A 17392-nucleotide genomic window follows, 5' to 3' on the forward strand; every position below is an offset into this window, starting at 1 on the left:
GCATTTTTGAACTTTGATTAGGGCTGAACGTTTCAACGTTTATTTATGCAAAGGTCATTAACATTGATTGTTTTTTTCCATTGTTTAAACAGCAATGAAGGATTGAGCTAATGTTTTAGGCTGGACTGGACTGGGATGGGGGGAGTGCAGAGGGTTCAGCTGGTGGGTTTCTTGCTCCTGCTCCATTCTGCAGTGTTGGATGTGCTGTTGCTCGTCCTGTAATGCTGTCAGTTCACTCCAGGGATGGCCATGCTCCTCCCCCTTTGAAAGCTGATCTCAGAGACTCGCCTCCCGGGGCTGCTCCGCTGGTTCGACGATTCAAAACAGCTCAAACTACAGAGAGAGGGAGACGGATAGTGTCCCGGAGCAGAGTCAGTAAGGACACTCCATTACCAGCTCCCAGGATTGCAGAGTGAAAGAGTGGAGCTATCGAGAAGAGCAGGGTGAAGGTGAGTAACTTCACCGATTCTTTAAAAGTCTTTTCTTAAGGTTTGGTGCGGTGTTTGAGATAAGAGGGTGGAGGAGGAATCAGAGGCAGGATACTAATCTCGTTTGGAGATGAAGCATCGATCTGAGTTTTATCTCATTGCAGTCTTGACCATTCGGGTGAGTTCCCCATAATACAATGCAAATTAATTCAGTCAGACATTGACTTCTGGTCCTGTTGCAGGTATGAACACAGCACATGTTTATTCTAAAGTTACAAGTTCAAGCCCTCTTTTGATTGCTGCCACCTTGGAGCTTTCCTTCAGTAATTGACCAGAAGCTAACAGCCCTGTTGACAGTAGGGTTGTCCACCTCATGACTGCCATCTATGACTGGACTTCATCTGTTAATGAATTTCGCTCAGAATGCATTGAATGTGCATTTTGATTCCAAGGGATATGTGTTCCAAGGTATATGTGGCTGTCAAAGACAGTGTGGTTGCTGATGGTAAGTCCCCCAGTTATTGAACTGCTCCATGTGGGTGTCAACAAAGGCTCCGAGCGAGGAAAAGAAAGAAAGACTTGCATTTACTTGGAGTAGGAGGTCAGAGATCCCACAGTGCTGTCAGTGTTAGAGAGGATCAGTTCAAAAATAGAATGCTTGGGTAAGGGGGGGGAGGGGAAGTGTTTAGTCATGATGCTCCAGCCATCATGGTGTGGGACAGGCTTGATGGACCAGTTGGTCTTATCCTCCCCATTAATTTTGTATGTTTGTATGTTCAGCGTGTGTTCTATTTGGGTGCGAAGCTTATTATGTGGATTGTTGGGTCCACTTGCAGAGACCAGGCTAGAATGGGACGACAATAGTGGCATCTTTCAACTGGTTATGATTTTATGTTACTGCACCTCAAATTTATTTTCATGCTCATAGCCGAGTGATCACAGAGATTACATGTTTCCAGGCTTATCCCAATGCTATTCTGTAACCAGTGACTAGGCAGTGCAGGAAGCACTGAGAGTAACTTGATATTGGCTCCCTCTCTTCTCCCTCCCTCCTTGGCACCTTCACCTGTGATTTGGCTAAGATCAGGAATTCGCTATGTGTCGGGGTGCACTGCTTTCTTACCACTGGGCGTGCGTCATTTTGGCATTTCAGTGTATGGCATCAACCGGACCAGCATATATTAACTCTCGTGTGTAAATCAATTCCTCTGTGGTGCAGTGGATAAAGGCACTCTCTGGTATATTAAAGAAAGATAGAACTTACATTTGTATAGCGTCTTTCACGACCTCAGGACGTCCCAAAGTGCTTTACAGTCGATAGTCACTGTTGTAATGTAGGAAATGCAAGAAAGGCCCAGGTTTGATCTCTGGACTGCATTGAGGTAGCTGATCTCAGCCAGGGCATCAGTTGGTTGCTACAATTGGGCACAATGCCCTAAGCTAGGGCGGGTGGAGGAATCAGCAAGGTTCCCAGTCGTGGGTCTACCCAAGTGACCTCTACTGGAAAGTAGCTGCACATGGATGTTGGGTGAGGACAGGTTTGGGCTCATCTGTAATGTCCCCCTATTTAAATAGCCATTCGACGCTCATTGCTGAGTTTCACGGGTCTGGAATTGCCATTTGGGTGAGGTACAGGAAGGACTTGCAGCCCAGCACGAGTCAGCACCTTCAGGAGAGGAGAAGAAAAAAAACAGGAAAATATATATATTTTTTTAAGTTTGTGCGTGTGATTTTGGTAGAACTTAAAAAAAATGATGGCATCCACATGGTTCATGAAGCAGCCACAAGCCTACGGTGAACCTTTTGTTCTTCCTCTTTTGTCTTGTGAGTCACTCTTTGCTGAGTTTTAAGAAATACAGGACATGCATTGCAACCGAAGATATACAGGATAGTGTGGGAACGCTGCATTGAATGCCGTGTGTGAAACATGTATTGACACAAGCATCAACCGAGGGAAAAACAACTTAAAATAACCTTCAAGTTAAATTAGCCATGGAGTCGTATAACCCTGTAATTCAAACTCTTGCACTAAAAGAAAACACATAACCCAGCCTTAAACACCAAGTAAAACAGGAACCATCCCCAGAGAGCAAAGCCCTGGCACTGGGTTTAAAGAAGAACTGTGTGGACTTTAAAAAAAAGAAACAACAAAAGAAAAACAGCTGTGGGCTAAATCTTTTGCTACTGTAATTACCATTAAAAAAAATGAACAACCTGCAGCATCTTTTTGATGTGTTTTTAAGCGCTTCAGTGTGGCAGTCATTATAGTTTAGTTCAAATCTGGACTGGAGGAATGTCAAACAGAGTTGAAAGGGATACTGTTGATGGGATCAGCTGTATTTTGATGCATAGCTGGGAGTTATTAGCAGTTGACAGATTCTGATTAGCATTTTTTGATGTTGATATTGACTAATTATAGGCAGATGTTGCTAATTATACTGCACGTCAGTTTAAACCTTGCATTTCAAAGCAAGTGTGCTGATTGCAGTGTGCTGCACCAGTTATTCTGAGCTTGGAGCTGCCGGTCCAGAACTGAGTGGTCTGGTGAACTGTATCACTGGTCTAGTTTTAGGATAAATGTCAAATAGCAACAAATACTGTCCCCTACAGACACAAAGACAGTGATAGCTATAGTACATTGTTAGGAATGCAATTTTAGAAAGAAAAAAAAACTTGCATTTCTATAGCACCTTTCACAACCTCAGGACATCCCAAAGTGCTTTACGGCCAACGAAGTATCTTTGAAGTGCAGTTACTGTTGTAATGTAGGAAACGCGACAGCCAATTTGCACACAGCACGCTTCCACAAACAGCAATGAGATTAATGACCAGCTAATCTGTTTTAGTGATGTTGGTTGAGAGATAAATATTGGCCAGAGAAGGCACCTCTGACAGTGCAGCACTCATTCAGTACTGCACTGGATTGTCAGTCTAGATTTTGCACTCATGTCTCTGGAGTGGGACTTGATCAGGAATTAACTTTACAATGTAAACAAGTTTTTTATTTAATGAATAAATCTTACTCCTAAATGAGTGAGACATTCTCAGGCTGCTTGCAAACCCTGGCAATCTCGCCTTGGAAGTTCAGTCCTGTTTACACTTTTTTTAAAATTTGCTGGCTTGTTGTTTGAATTTTGTGGACTTGGAGGTTTGGAAAGGCTTGTTCTTAGTGCTGTTCTATCATCAGGGGATAAATCCTAAATCAGAACACCAAGATATGTTAGTATCAACAACTTGAGATACATGCAAATTAATGGGAACATGGATATAAACTTTATATAAAACAGTTCCCTCCGCTCCCCCTTCAAAATAACATGGTACGTGCCTGTGGGTCCCATTAACACAAAAGCTCAGTTACTCCTGCTAAACTCAGGGAGGAGGGAATTAGGCAAGGTTCATACACCTCACTGCTATCCAATGGCCTATGCCTATCTGTGAGTGTTGGTGTAATGTTATTCATTCTGTACCTAGGTGTTACTTGACAATACTGTAAAACTGAATACATGCCTGTCAATTAGAGTAGATGTGCCAGTTGACTGGGCAGAGGTATGTCAGGAGAGGACTGAAAACCCGGAACCATTTCAGAATAAAGCTGGCGGCTTAAGACAATGTGTGTGTGTGTGTGTGTGTGTGTGTGTGTTGGGGGCGGGGGCGGGTCTAAAATAATGAACCTTGATGTGGAAGGTATCACATTCTGATGAGGATAAGATAGGAGTATGGCAGTGAAGTGGTTACAGTGCTGGACAAGAAGCCCAGACGTCATAAATTCAAATTCCATGATGCCAAGTGAAATTGAATTCAAAGAATCTTGTAATTTGTGGGCTGGCATCAGAAATAAGGACCTTGAAAGCTATTGATTGTGGTTAAAAACCCACTTTGTTCACTAATGTCCTTCCGGGGAGAGAATTTGTCAGCTGTACCCAGTCTGACCTATATGTGATTCCAATCCACACTATGTTTTTGACCTTGACTACCCTCTGAGGTGGCCTCGCAAGCTCCTCAGACAATTGCTATTCAAGAAGACGACCCACCAACGTGCTTCGTAGAGCAACTGAGACTGGGCAATAGAGTCATCCACATGCCTTCCATTGTGGAACAGTCTGCTGACACGCGGGGTGAAATTCAGCTTCTGCATGGGCACAAAACGGGTGGTAGCGGATCCGCTGTCCATTAAACACCCCGCCGGATTTTCATTGACTGCAATGGAAAGCAAATTTATGCGGGGTATATAATGGGCGGCTATTCTGCTGCTGCCCATTTTTTACCTCCGCCGAAGTTGATTTTCACCCCCTTACCGTCTTGGCTCACGCATCACTAATGACCATTTGGGCGAGATATCGGAGGGCAGCTGACACCACTCATCAGTTCTGGCTTTAGGAGTGCAGGGGAGAAAACTGGAAAGAGGCAAAAAAAAAGTCTTCTTGGTGCTTATAATTATTTAGCTCTCCAGAGTCGAAACTAGTTCATTTAATTTTTAAGAAATACATATTTTTCACTATATTTTGTCCGACGCAAAATTCCTCTCAAAACCCAACGTTCAAATTTTATGAATTGGAATGGAAATAAAATGACGTATAAGGCTGGTCAATGCTCATAAAAAAATGAGAAGTGATAGTTGTTTTCTGATTGTACATGGTAATATGCTAGCACGTGATGGCAAGATAAGAGAAGTGTCGAAAAGTGTATGAAATGCACTAGAACTAGGGCATAGTCGCAGGATAAGGGGTTGGCCATTTAAGGCTGAGATGAGGAGGCATTTTTTCACTCAGGGGGTTGTGAATCTTTAGCATTCTCTACCCCAGAGGGCTGTGGATGCTGAGTCCTTAAGTATATTCAAGGCTGAGATAGATACATTTTTGGACTCTAGCGGGATCAAGGGATATGGTGATCCAACAGGAAAGTGGAGTTGAGATAGAAGATCAGCCATGATCTTATTGAATGGCAGAGCAGGCTCGAGGGGCCGTATGGCCTACTCCTGCTCCTGTTTCTTATGTTCTTATGCAGCTGCCATAGTACTTGGCCTTTTGAAACAAGCAACTTAAAATTAATTCAGAGAAATCAAATGGCAGGTGGGGTGGGGGGTGATGTTAGGATCTGAGGGATCGAACTTTGGTCTCCCCTCTTCTGTTCTTTATCAATAAAGTCTATTGCATTGTGCCACCAAAAGAAAGTGGAGATCATTCTTATCTTCACTCTGGGAGACAGGTTCCCAGTTATTTTTAAAGGCCGATTATAGTGTTTTTGGATCAAAGTCAATGAGAATTGGTAGAATGTCAACCTATAATGAATAATGAAGGAGTTAGGTCACCTGAAAGCCCCCTCCTTTCCATACAAAGTATGTTTAATGATGAAGTACTGGGAAGTTCATAGCAGTGCTCAACTTCTAAAGTTCACTTGTCCAACTGTGCATTCTTGACAGTGACATCAGTAAAATTAGACCAATGTGTACTGTGTTTAGTTGAACTGTGAAAAACAGTCAACAATAAAATTCTGTGTCTTATCCTTCCAAACTTGGGTTGGGTATTGAGAGAACATTTTGGGTTGTTTAACACTAGGGTAAACTAATGGTAGTTACAGGACTTTCACTGGTGCTGGTAGTGAGAGAGCCATTTGAAGTTATGAAACATGAATATTGCACAAGAAGCATATCGGTACGGTAAAGCCCATTGATGCAAGTGCAATTTTTCCTACGCTATATCGATACATTAAAGCTTATTTATGCAAGTCCAATTTTCCTTACACTATATTGGTACATTAAAGTCTATTTATGCAAGTCCAATTTTGCCTACACTATATTGGTACATTAAAGTCTATTTATGCAAGTCCAATTTTGCCTACACTATATTGGTACATTAAAGTCTATTGTTGTAAGTGCAATTTTTCCTATAGTATATTGACACTATAACACTAAATAAACCGAGATAAGAATTTGTATGAGAACAACACCAAACAGAATTTCCACGCTCTTAGAGTGACCCGTTGTACTGACTGTGCTCACAGGCCTGTGATATCTAAAAAAAAGCAAGTTTGTAACATTTTTAAATCATTCCAAAAATAGTGTGAATTAGAAAATACTTTATGGTTTTGCTCTATTGTGGGCACTTTTGCATGTTTGCAGGATGATGCTTTATAGAATCATGGAGGAGACTACAGCACAAAAGGCCATTCGGTCCATCGTGCCGGTGCCAGTGCTCGCTCAACAGAACTTCTTGTTGATATTCTTTCAGAATGCAGTCAGGATATCAGGGACATAACTTATAAGGAAAGGTTAAAGAATTGCAGATTGTTTTGTGTGGAAAGGAAGAGGCTTTGAGGGCATAAATATAAAGGATATTGACAAAGTAAAAGCAGTTAAATTGTTTACCACAGTGAAGGGTTTAATGACTCAGTTAAAAGTTAAGAGTAAAAACGGAAATCAAGAGGAATCTTTTCATCCAAAGTCTAATGGACTTGTGCAGTAAGTTACCAGGGCAGACATTATGAATGGGTTCAAGAGACAATCAGATGCGTTTCTGGAGAGAATGGATGTGGGATATGGTGAGAAGGAATGTCCCTGTTGACCTATGAAAATGAAACAGGCTATTTAAACCTAATGACCTTTTCCTGTTCCTAAAAATTGTTATGTTGTAAATTATTTACAACACGAAGAGCACATTGGGAGACTTGGAAGAGTCTCTAAGTATCTAAGGGGTTAATAGTACCAGAAGAGATCAGGGAATCATTACTATTTAACTCATAGATCCTAGGAGCCCAAACTAATAGAGCAATAAGCTTTGAATCCCAGTAGACTTAAAGTGTTGCAAATATTTGGATTTGTACTATTTTTGACAACACCCTTGATTGATCCTTTTGTTGCTGTTAAAATGAATTGGAGCTTCCATCCCACACAGAAACATCAGGCTTTGGATGAAACTCTTGTGATGTCATGGGAAACGTCATGGAATCTGGTGCTATGGAAATGGAATGAATGGAAGAAGTTAACATCTGACCTTCTGTGACATTGTGACCAATTTTGACTTGCAGTCAGAAATGGCCGTCCATCCCAGTGAATGGATGTAAAGAGGCACATTGAAATCTCAGAGAATTTTCTTTTTAAAAGAAACATTCATTTGTGAGAAGTCATTAGGGAAAATGATTAATAAACTCTTTCAGAGCGCATGTAGAGAAACATTCAAATAACAACAGGCTCCTTGTACGTTATAGTTCAATCTAAAACAAAACTGGGGTCGCGTTGAGTGCAGGACAGTTCTTATGCCAGTTGGTATCTGAATGCTATGAGTTGAGGGAAAAATCAGCATAAAACAGGTCTATAGTCTGGAAAGAGATGGTTGAGAAGAGGATCCCCATTGAGGTCTATCAAATATTAAATGATTTGGTTAGAGTAAACTGGGAATATTATTTCAAACGAAACCAGTAAAGCGGTATCAAGGGGTCTAAACTTAAACTAGTAAAAAATGTTTAAAAAGACAAATATGAGGAAGAACTTCTTTACTCAAAAACTGCTGAATGTTTGGAATAACCCACTAGATGCGGTTCCATGGGCAAGAACATCAGGGACATTCAAAATGGAGCCGGATGCTGTTGTAGGAGAGTTAGCGTACTGGAGAGATGAGCTACGATGGGCTGAATGGCCTTTTCGCATGATCGATTTTATTTGTTCTTGTTTTCTGCTCTAATTGGAACTCTAGTTCCTTACAGATTGACCCATGAGGTCTCTAGCTGTCATTCCTGATATACACAGGGCATACAATCTCCTGATAATCAATTGATTATTATAATTTTAATAAACCTGCAGTAGTATTGGCCCATTCACAAATCATCTGGTGTAAAGCTATCATAGGCCAAGGATGCAGTAGGCTGTGACAGATTGATTCACATTAATAGCCAGTGCTGGCCCAAATTCTGAATGAAAACAGAGTAAACGGCATAATCACTATATTACTATCAATGACCAAGCTCCCCAAATGGCTCAGCAAGCAACTCCACTGCTTGGTGCGGTGCTGAGCTGTACTGATGAGGAGGGCCAGCGATTAGATCCTTGGTGTGTTCTGAGTTAGCTGTTCTAAACTAGAGTGACTGCAGAGGTGCTACAGTTGGCCTCAAAGTGACACATAGCAAGGGAGGGGAAATCAGTCAAGGTCTTTGTTCCTGATCACTATTCAGTGAACCCTTTTTGTAAAGTGTGGATTTCAGATGAGGACGAGATTGGGTTTTAGCTGTGATGAACTTCACAGTTAATAGCCTGGTGATAAACATTGTCCGGCCATTTGGGTAAAGAACCAGAAGGTGGAGGCACCTTGGAACTAAACCTCACTTTCATGAGAGGAAGGGATCATTATTTTTCCCCATAGATAAATAATAACCAATACTATTAGGGATTTTATCTCTGCAGCCAAAGTTTCAGATACTTTATGATGTTATTTGAAGCCTTAAGTGAAAGTAATGCTGTGTAATCACTCCCAGATACTATTTATTCTGCATGTGTGGATAGCTGAGAGTGATTACCTTAGTAAATCACTATCCATTTGAATTTAGTCCATACAACTCGAAAAAAGGAAGTTTTCTTTAACAATGGCTAAGAAGTAGCAGAGAGGAACCTGCAATAATGAGTGGGGAATTTCTTAACATGGGGCTTAGGAGCTTCTCACTAGCTTGTCATGTTTCTTGAAACCATTTTGTGTGGGTTCTCAGAAGTTACATTTTTATATAGTTATTATTTGGTATAATCTGCTTGATGTTGGTTCAAGGGAAATGAGTTTGGGCAATCTCAACCTCATTCCTGCTTATATGGGCTCACACTACAAAACTGCCCCTAATTGACAATCTCACTCAGAGACTGTAGGATGATGGATGGTGTAAGAAACGGGGAAAATATCATGTTGCTACAGTATGGGGTGCAGTTCAGAGGGTGTGCCAAAGGCCTGTTGTTGGGCCGTAGTAGAAGGAAGCATGACTGCCATGAACTTGCAGTGCTTGACATTGACAATGGCTAACCGAAATTGGAATTTGTTCTATAGTCCAGTGCTAATATCCCTCACCTTGATGAGTGAAAAAAGGCTGTCGTCCGTGGCTCAGTGGTAGCACTCTTGCATCTGAGTCAGAAAGTTGTGGGCTGAAGTCCCACTCCAGAAACTTAAGCACAAAATCTAGGCTAACTCTCCGGTGCAGTAGTGAGGGAGTTGCTGCACTGTTGGAGTGAGGCCCCGTCTTCCCTCTCAGATGGACGTAAAAGATCCCATGGCACTGTTCCGAAGACGAGCAACGGAGTTCTCCCCGATGTCCTGGCCAATATTTATTCCTCAATCAACACCAATAAAACAGATTATCTGGTCATTATCACATTGCTGTTTGTGGGACCGTGCTGTGTGCAGTTTGGCTGCCACATTTCCTACATCACAACAGTGACTACACTTCAAGAGTACTTCATTGGCTGTAAAGTGCTGTAGAACATCCTGTGTTTGTGAAAAGCGTGATATAAATGCAAGTTCTTTCCATAGTACTTTGTCATGACTTTGAACCAAGGGTCACTGACATTTCTCAGCAGGCCATCTGGATCTTTCAAGGTTGGGAAAATAGCTTGATGCTTAAATGATCTGCTTCATTGTGTACCCTGTGTACACCATGCTATGGGCTCCTGCTCACACAGCATGACATTTTGTGCAAGCAATGATCTATAATGTACTTCATGTTAAATGACTGCAGTGAACTTTTAGGGATGTAGGAAACAAAACTTGAGTTGTGTTGCGGAGGGTAGTTTGGAAATCGGAATATCTCAAGTATCAAAGGAATCAAGTATTCCGATACCTGTATCCTGTCTCGTAAAGCAGGGGTGTCCAAACTGCAGCTCTAGGGCTTCATGCAGCCCTCCAAGGCCTGGCAGACTGCATACAAATCAGCCTGCTGTTTTTGGCGTGGACATCACTTCAGCCCCCGGAATAAAATGGCACACATGCTTCTTTTGGGACCTGTACGTGAGTTGTGTCGCTGATGTACCAATCTGAGCTGTTGAAGAAACAAATATCTGCACTCCAATCACTAACCATTTCCCGTTTCTGTGCCTCCGTTACTGACGATTCCCTCCTTTCCTCTCTATCGTTATTTCCCCTTCTCACCCTAACCATTACTGGCTATTCCCATTCTCTCCCCTTCATCATTAACTATTCTTTTCCTCTCTCTTCCCCTCAACCACTAACTATTTCCCCTTTCGCTCCCCTCTATCTTAACTTTACCCCATCTTGCCCTCCATCACTGACTATTTCTCATTTCTTATGCCTCCATTGTTGACTATCCCCCCTCTCCCCCTTCATCACTATTTCCTCCTTTTCTGCCTTATATTGTTGACTATTTTGCCCTTCTCTCCTCCCACCACTACGTCTCCCCTCAAGTAATAGGAGAGTTCGCCTTGTGCCCAAGACCTTTAGAATCCAGCACTGACACTCTGCAGGAATTATAGCCTCGTCATACTGGGTACCTTACATTAAAATGTAGCCAGACACGGAGGAGTTTTCTTTAAGGCTGCAAATCATTTTTATGTTCAGGGGAAGTACAGAGATTTTGTTACTGAGTGACAAAGTTTTATTTTCAAAGCAACTCCTATTTTAATTTTTTCCCCCACTTTCCTCTCATACAGGTTTAATCTACAATATCCCATTTTACAGATAGCTAAAGTTGAATTTAAATGACCCAATCTTGACTGGATTTTGATAAACCCACGATTAGTTTGAGGGATGGGTAGGCGATATTTTTTGATTGGCACTGTTTCAGTTCATGCTCTCTGATTGAATTTCTAGCTGTGCTATTTTGATGCAGGTATTAACCGGTGATCAAATATCAGAAAATATATCCTTATCCTGTTTACGGAAAGCTTGAGTGGCCTCCGGTTATGTGCAAATAAGAGAGTCACCTTCCCTCCTATATTCTCGTGCTTATATATTCTTTCATTAAAAGGCACATCATTGACCACATAATTCATTAATATTCAAGTTGTATTAAGTCAGTTCCAGTGTTACTCCAGCCAGAACTTCCACAGTTAATAAGACTGTATAAACTAGATAAAGAATTGCATTTAACATTTTACCCAGATGGCTGTTGGGGAAGCATTTGTATTTATTTGAAGAATTTAGAGTGTTCAAAAGTAGACAAAATGTTATCAATAGCCTTATGGCTTTTTAAACTTACAGGAGGGGAGGTAAACAGGGAAAGAGGGGGGAGTAATAGGGAGACTGCAAAAGGAACTGGGAAGAGTAAGAGGGAGAAAGGGAAAATGTAAAAGAGGCAGAAAAGAGAAGAGACAGAGTAACAGAGAGACAACAGAGAGAAAGGGAGAGTTTAACAGACAGAAAGGGAGAGTAACAGAGAGACAGAAGTGAGAAAAGAAAGACTAACATAGGCCACAGAAAGAAAGGGGAAATTAATAGAGACATAGTAGAGAAAAAGTGGGAGAATAAAGAAAATAACATTGAATCAGAATGATAGATAACAAAGGTGAAGGAGACAGTGAGGGTGATGGAGACAGGGAAATCGGAAGTAGGGAAGGAGCTGTGGCCAAGCCATGGGTTGGGATGGGGGCGATAGAAAAACTGGACTAAGGATAGGATATAGGACAGAGAGAATCTACTCCCTCGCTGTACTTCTTGGCACAGAGACAATGACTAATCAGGCTAGGGATGGGGAGATTGGGAAAGAGAGCCTGAACTGTAACCTAGGGATTGTCATGGAAAAACTAATCAGACTGGGGAAATGGAGATTCACTGGGGCAGAGAGGCTGACCTGTATCTAGGGATTGGAACAGAGGGGACACTTTTCAAACAGTTTGGAGAGTAGCATGGGGCTATTTGGGAGTGAAATGGTGTTTCTATTTGATTTAATTATTTTACATTATATTTGAGAAATGTGGAAAAGCAGGAAATGTAATTGATACAGTGGGGGAATGCTGAGTTAATGTTCAGATTGTGTAAGTGACTTATTGTAGAACTATTCTGCAAAACGTTTCACCAAACCTGTATATCTCTTCTGTTATCGAGCAACAAAAACTTGTATAAGTTTTATTGACTGATTATGTCTTCATACAGACATGTAATCTGGATTAATGTTATTTTTATTTGTAATTTGGGAATTTCATGATCCGAGTAATCCCACAACCCATTATTAGTTATATTGTTATGTCATTTGGCAATGGATAACTAGCTGATACTTTGGATGAACATCCACAATCGCTTGAAAATTTGGGGTGGAATTTTCAACTGTGGCGGGGGCGTAGAGCAGGCAGTAGCAGATTGGCCGGCCATTATATAGCATTCAAGCAGTTAGGAAGGCGAATGGTATGTTGGCCTTCATTGCAAGAGGATTTGAGTACAGGAGCAGGGATGTCTTACTGCAGTTATACAGGGCCTTGGTGAGACCACATCTGGAGTATTGTGTGCAGTTTTGGTCTCCTTATCTGAGGAAGGATGTCCTTGCCATGGAGGGAGTGCAACAAAGGTTTACCAGACTGATTCCTGGGATGGCAGGACTGACGTATGAGGAGAGATTGGGTCGACTAGGCCTATATTCACTAGAGTTTAGATGAATGAGAGATGATCTCATCGAAAGATATAAAATTCTAGCAGGACTAGACAGACTAGATGCAGGGAGGATGTTCCCGATGGCTGGGGAGTCCAGAACCAGGGGTCACAGTCTCAGGATCCGGGGTATGCCATTTAGAACCGAGATGAGGAGAAATTTCTTCACTCAGAGGGTGGTGAACCTGTGGAATTCTCTACCACAGAAGGCAGTGGAGGCCAAGTCATTAGATGTATTCAAGAAGGAGATAGATATATTTTTTAATGCTAAAGGGATCAAGGGGTATGGGGAAAAAGCGGGAACATGGTATTGAGTTAGACGATCAGCCATGATCGTTTTGAATGGCGGAGCAGGCCCGAAGGGCCGAATGGCCTACTCTTGCTCCTATTTTCTATGTTTCTATACCCTCCCAAAAGGAAAATCGGGCAGGGTGTATAATGGGCGGCCAATCCGATATTGCCCGTTTTAGGCCTCCACTGAAGTTGAAACCTTCGCCTTTGATTTTTGCATGGAATATGCCTCCATTTAGGCCTGCGTATTGAGTTGTCACTTTTGTCGGGGCTGTCAGGTTTTTTTTGTAGCTGTTTGCTGGCTTTTGCAAGTTTTCTAGGTTCCAAGCCTTGAAGCCCGGGCAACTTCGTCCCATTGGCGCTTACGTTTCTTATTTGTTGGTTTGTCCTGTTTTAAATTTTATGGACCTAGAAGTTTGGAAAGGGGTGTTCTTAGTCTATTGCCTCATTGAAGAATGAATCCTAAATCAGAACACCATGATCTTTTAGTATCAGCAACTTGAGATATATGCAAATTAATGGGAACATGGATTTAAATTTGATACGTTCCTCCGAGGCTCCATGGTACATATCTATGGGGCCCACAAAGACAAAACCTTGGACACACCTGTTTTAATCTATGATAAAAACGGTACAACTGGTTGCTCTCGTGTTTGATTTATTGCTCAGTGTTTTAAAATGCTTTGCTGAGGGAGTGCTGCTTTGTCAGATGTGCCGCAAAGCTTTAGTGTTGCCATCAGTTTTACTTGTTTGCAAGCAAGAAATTCCTTCTAACAACCTAAAATAACAGGACTTAAAATGAGCGCTATCTCTATAGAACAAAACCAGTATCTTTAATAAGAGACCAAGGAGATTGGGAGTGTAAGTGGCCTGATGGGCCATTGAATGCAGCCTGCACAGAATGCTTCTTGCACAGACTTTTTACAAATCGTGTCTATCGAAAACCCATGTGCGTATGACCAACCAGTAAGTCCATTTTTACATTTCTGTTGTGTTGATAGATTAGTCCATTTTACAGCAGTCCAGGGATTTCTGTTGGCTACATGTTCTAGCATCTGGTTGCTCTGAAACATTAATCTTGATTCCTGATGGGAGGTCCCATCTGTTTCAGAGCAGCATTTTATGCCAAAGTAATGAGAACAACAGAAAGAACATGGCTACCCCAGTGTTATAATGCAGCTTGTGGTGAGCAGTTTGACTGGTTGAATTATAGTTCCATTTTTTCTTCTCCATCCTTTTTCTCATTCTCACTGTGATACAGTTAAAGAAAGAACTTGCATTTATATAGCACATTTCACATCCTCAGGATGTCCCAAAGCGGTTCATAGCCAATGAAATACTTTTGAATTGTAGTCACTGTTGTTTTTGCAGCAAGATCTGACAATAGCAATGAGATAAATGATCAGTTAGTCTGTTTTGAAAGTGTTGATTGAGGGATAAATGTTGGCCAGGACACTGGAAGAACTTGCCTGCTCTTCACATGTTGCCATGGAATCATTTCTGTCCACCTGAACAGGCAGGTTTCTTGTCTCATCCAAAAGACGGCACACCTCCAATACTGCAGCACTCCCTTGGTACTGCAGTGGAATGGCAGCCTGGATAATGATCTCACAACCTTCAGACTCAGAGATCAGTGCTACCACTGGGCCAAGCTGACACTTCCATGGACACTGTTTGCCCTACATTACCTCTTCCAAGTGGCCATTCTTCAAGTGTGAGCCTGGATGGTGAGTTTCAACAAGATATTCTCCTAGAACTCAAATATTATGCAGACAAAGCTACTCATCAGAACAATGAGGCCTTTCGGCAAAATGTTCTCATCAGTCATCCATCAAACAAACTGATGACCAGAAATCTGTTTTCATAGTCACTTTATTCTCACACCTGTGCTATTTTTCTTCTGTGTTCTTTTTGAATAGAGGACACCACCAAAGTTGAAAAGAGTAGGAAAGAGGACTTAGTACACTAAGAAATAGTGATTAGATGATGGAAAACTCGGGTTTTTAAAAGCCAGTAGACTCTAGGAAGAGGAAGACTGAGGGAGGTAAGGAGTTCCAAAGTTTTGAGGGAAAGAATGATGCACTGAGCCATTCAGCAAAATGGGCCAATGTCTTTGTGCTCTCTGGCATGCTCCAGGGGTAATTCTGCATGGATTTATCATTCAATGTGTTGATTAGTGGGTGATTTATAAATACCCGTTTTTAACTCTTTAGTCGATTGCCAATGATTAATTGGAGTCAGCCTAAAATAATGCCTTTGAAGTTTCTAATTAACTCCATCTGTTACATATGTCCTTCAGTCAGGGAATGCTGCACAGCTGTGAAAGTTTGTTTACTTCGCAGTGAGTTAAAATATTGCTGCAATTATCCCATTAACAGAACTGGATTCACCACTGACATTTACTTTTACAATAGTCTGTGATTATGTTGTGCACAAACATTTTTAGATCAGGAAAACTGCACAAATGTATTATATCTTACAGTGGCAGTGGTGTGTTAAAGCAGCAGTGCCCTGTTGGCTTTGCGAGTAAATGCACTCCCTGAAACGCTGAGGCATGCAGGCTCGGGACTTCACAGATCTTCAGTCTGTGCTAGAATTGCCACCCCTCCAGGATTGTCCTGGAGTCTCCAGGAATTAAAGATTAAACTTTTGGACCCTGCTGCGAGCAACCCAGGAGAAAAATCATACAGGCATTTTTAAAAAAAATGTTCTTTGAATACTTTTGTTTATTAGTTATAAAAATGTTGGAAATGAGGAAAAGGCTGTTTTTGACTGGGTGGGGCAATTGAAGCTGGGAAGTCATGTGATAAAACCTCCAGGAATACGTCTAACCGGAGTTGGCAACCCTAGTCTTGCTGAGTTGGATGATCTCAGCTATAATTGGGTTTAAGCTAGGGAGGGGAAATGTTAACCAAGGTTCCTCCTTCTGAACACTATCCAGTTGCCTCTCCTAGAAAAAAAAGGAACCTGCACTCACAGAATGTCTCAGGACTTCACAGCCTATGAATTAACTTTGAAGTACAGTCACTATTGTTTTGCAACATTTGGTAACCAATTTGTACCCAACAAGGCCCCCAAAACAGAAAATGGGATGAATGACCAGAGTTCTGGTTTGAAAGTCTGGACACGTGGATATTGGGTTAGGACACAATCAAGCTCACCTGGAATGCACCACCATGGTTGAATAGCCTACCAACTGCTTACGTTAAGACTCATACAAAAAAGTGGCCATTGGATTGAAGTACTGATCAGTGCCCGTGGTATCATGTGCCAGCGTGCTTTTCGCACCTTCAGAAGAGGGGAAGAAAATTTGTGGTACAAATGGAGAGCTACAGTCAACCCATAATGCAAAATATCTGCTAGCCTTTCATCGGTTTTTTACAGTTTCAAGTTTTGCAGCAGAGATGAACGCTGTCATTGAGTATAATCAAGGCTGAGATCGATAGATTTTCGGACTCTAAGGGAATTAAGGGATATGGGGATCGGACGGGAAAGTGGAGTTGAGGTCGAAGATCAGCCATGATCTTTTTGAATGGCAGAGTAGGCTCGAGGGGCCGTATGGCCTACTCCTATATCTTATGTTCAGTTGTCTTATGGCTTGTGTGCTCACTCTGTTGACCTTTGATCTTTGCTCTTTTGCTTGCCGCAAACCACTGACACTGAACAAAGGGGGTAAAGAGCAGAGGTCAACCATGTGACAGCACAAACTGGTCTTGGTGCAGGAAGGTAAACAATGCGTGGCATGAGGGGTACTTTGTATCAAGAGACCAGAATTTTGTACTTCACATATATAAGAAGATAGCTGTATGGGAATTGTAAAAATTTCATGTTGAAGTTTCCGGATGGCATTGTTAAAAATGATCTCTCATGGTGAAGATTATTGGAAGCCCAATTGTATTATTGTTTCACTATTTCTATCTGCTGCACTGTAACCCTGCCCACAAACGCAATGAGGTGATCATGCCTCTTTAAAAATGGAATGTGTGCATCATCTGGGGGTAGTTTCAATTTAACTTCTCAAATCAACCCTAACCACAGCTTCTGTGCATATGGGCTCTTGTATTCTTGTTTTCGAAAAATTATAGTTCGCTCGTTCAACAGAATTGAGATTAC

The 17392-nt window shown here is 41.7% G+C and overlaps 1 protein-coding gene across 3 annotated transcripts in view; it reads left to right on the top strand.

The window, feature by feature from the left end:
• Positions 1 to 302: 302 nt before the first annotated feature.
• The window catches only part of arap3 (ArfGAP with RhoGAP domain, ankyrin repeat and PH domain 3), a 201361-nt gene continuing 184271 nt past the window's right edge, over positions 303 to 17392 (top strand). For all 3 annotated transcript variants that reach the window (XM_067996050.1, XM_067996053.1, XM_067996052.1), the window contains exon 1: positions 303 to 449. The gene's annotated coding sequence lies outside the window, so the exon portion shown is untranslated. The remainder of the gene's footprint in view (positions 450 to 17392) is intronic.

The sequence above is a fragment of the Heptranchias perlo genome, chromosome 14 (genome assembly GCF_035084215.1).
Source record: "Heptranchias perlo isolate sHepPer1 chromosome 14, sHepPer1.hap1, whole genome shotgun sequence".
NCBI classification, from domain to species: domain Eukaryota; kingdom Metazoa; phylum Chordata; class Chondrichthyes; order Hexanchiformes; family Hexanchidae; genus Heptranchias; species Heptranchias perlo.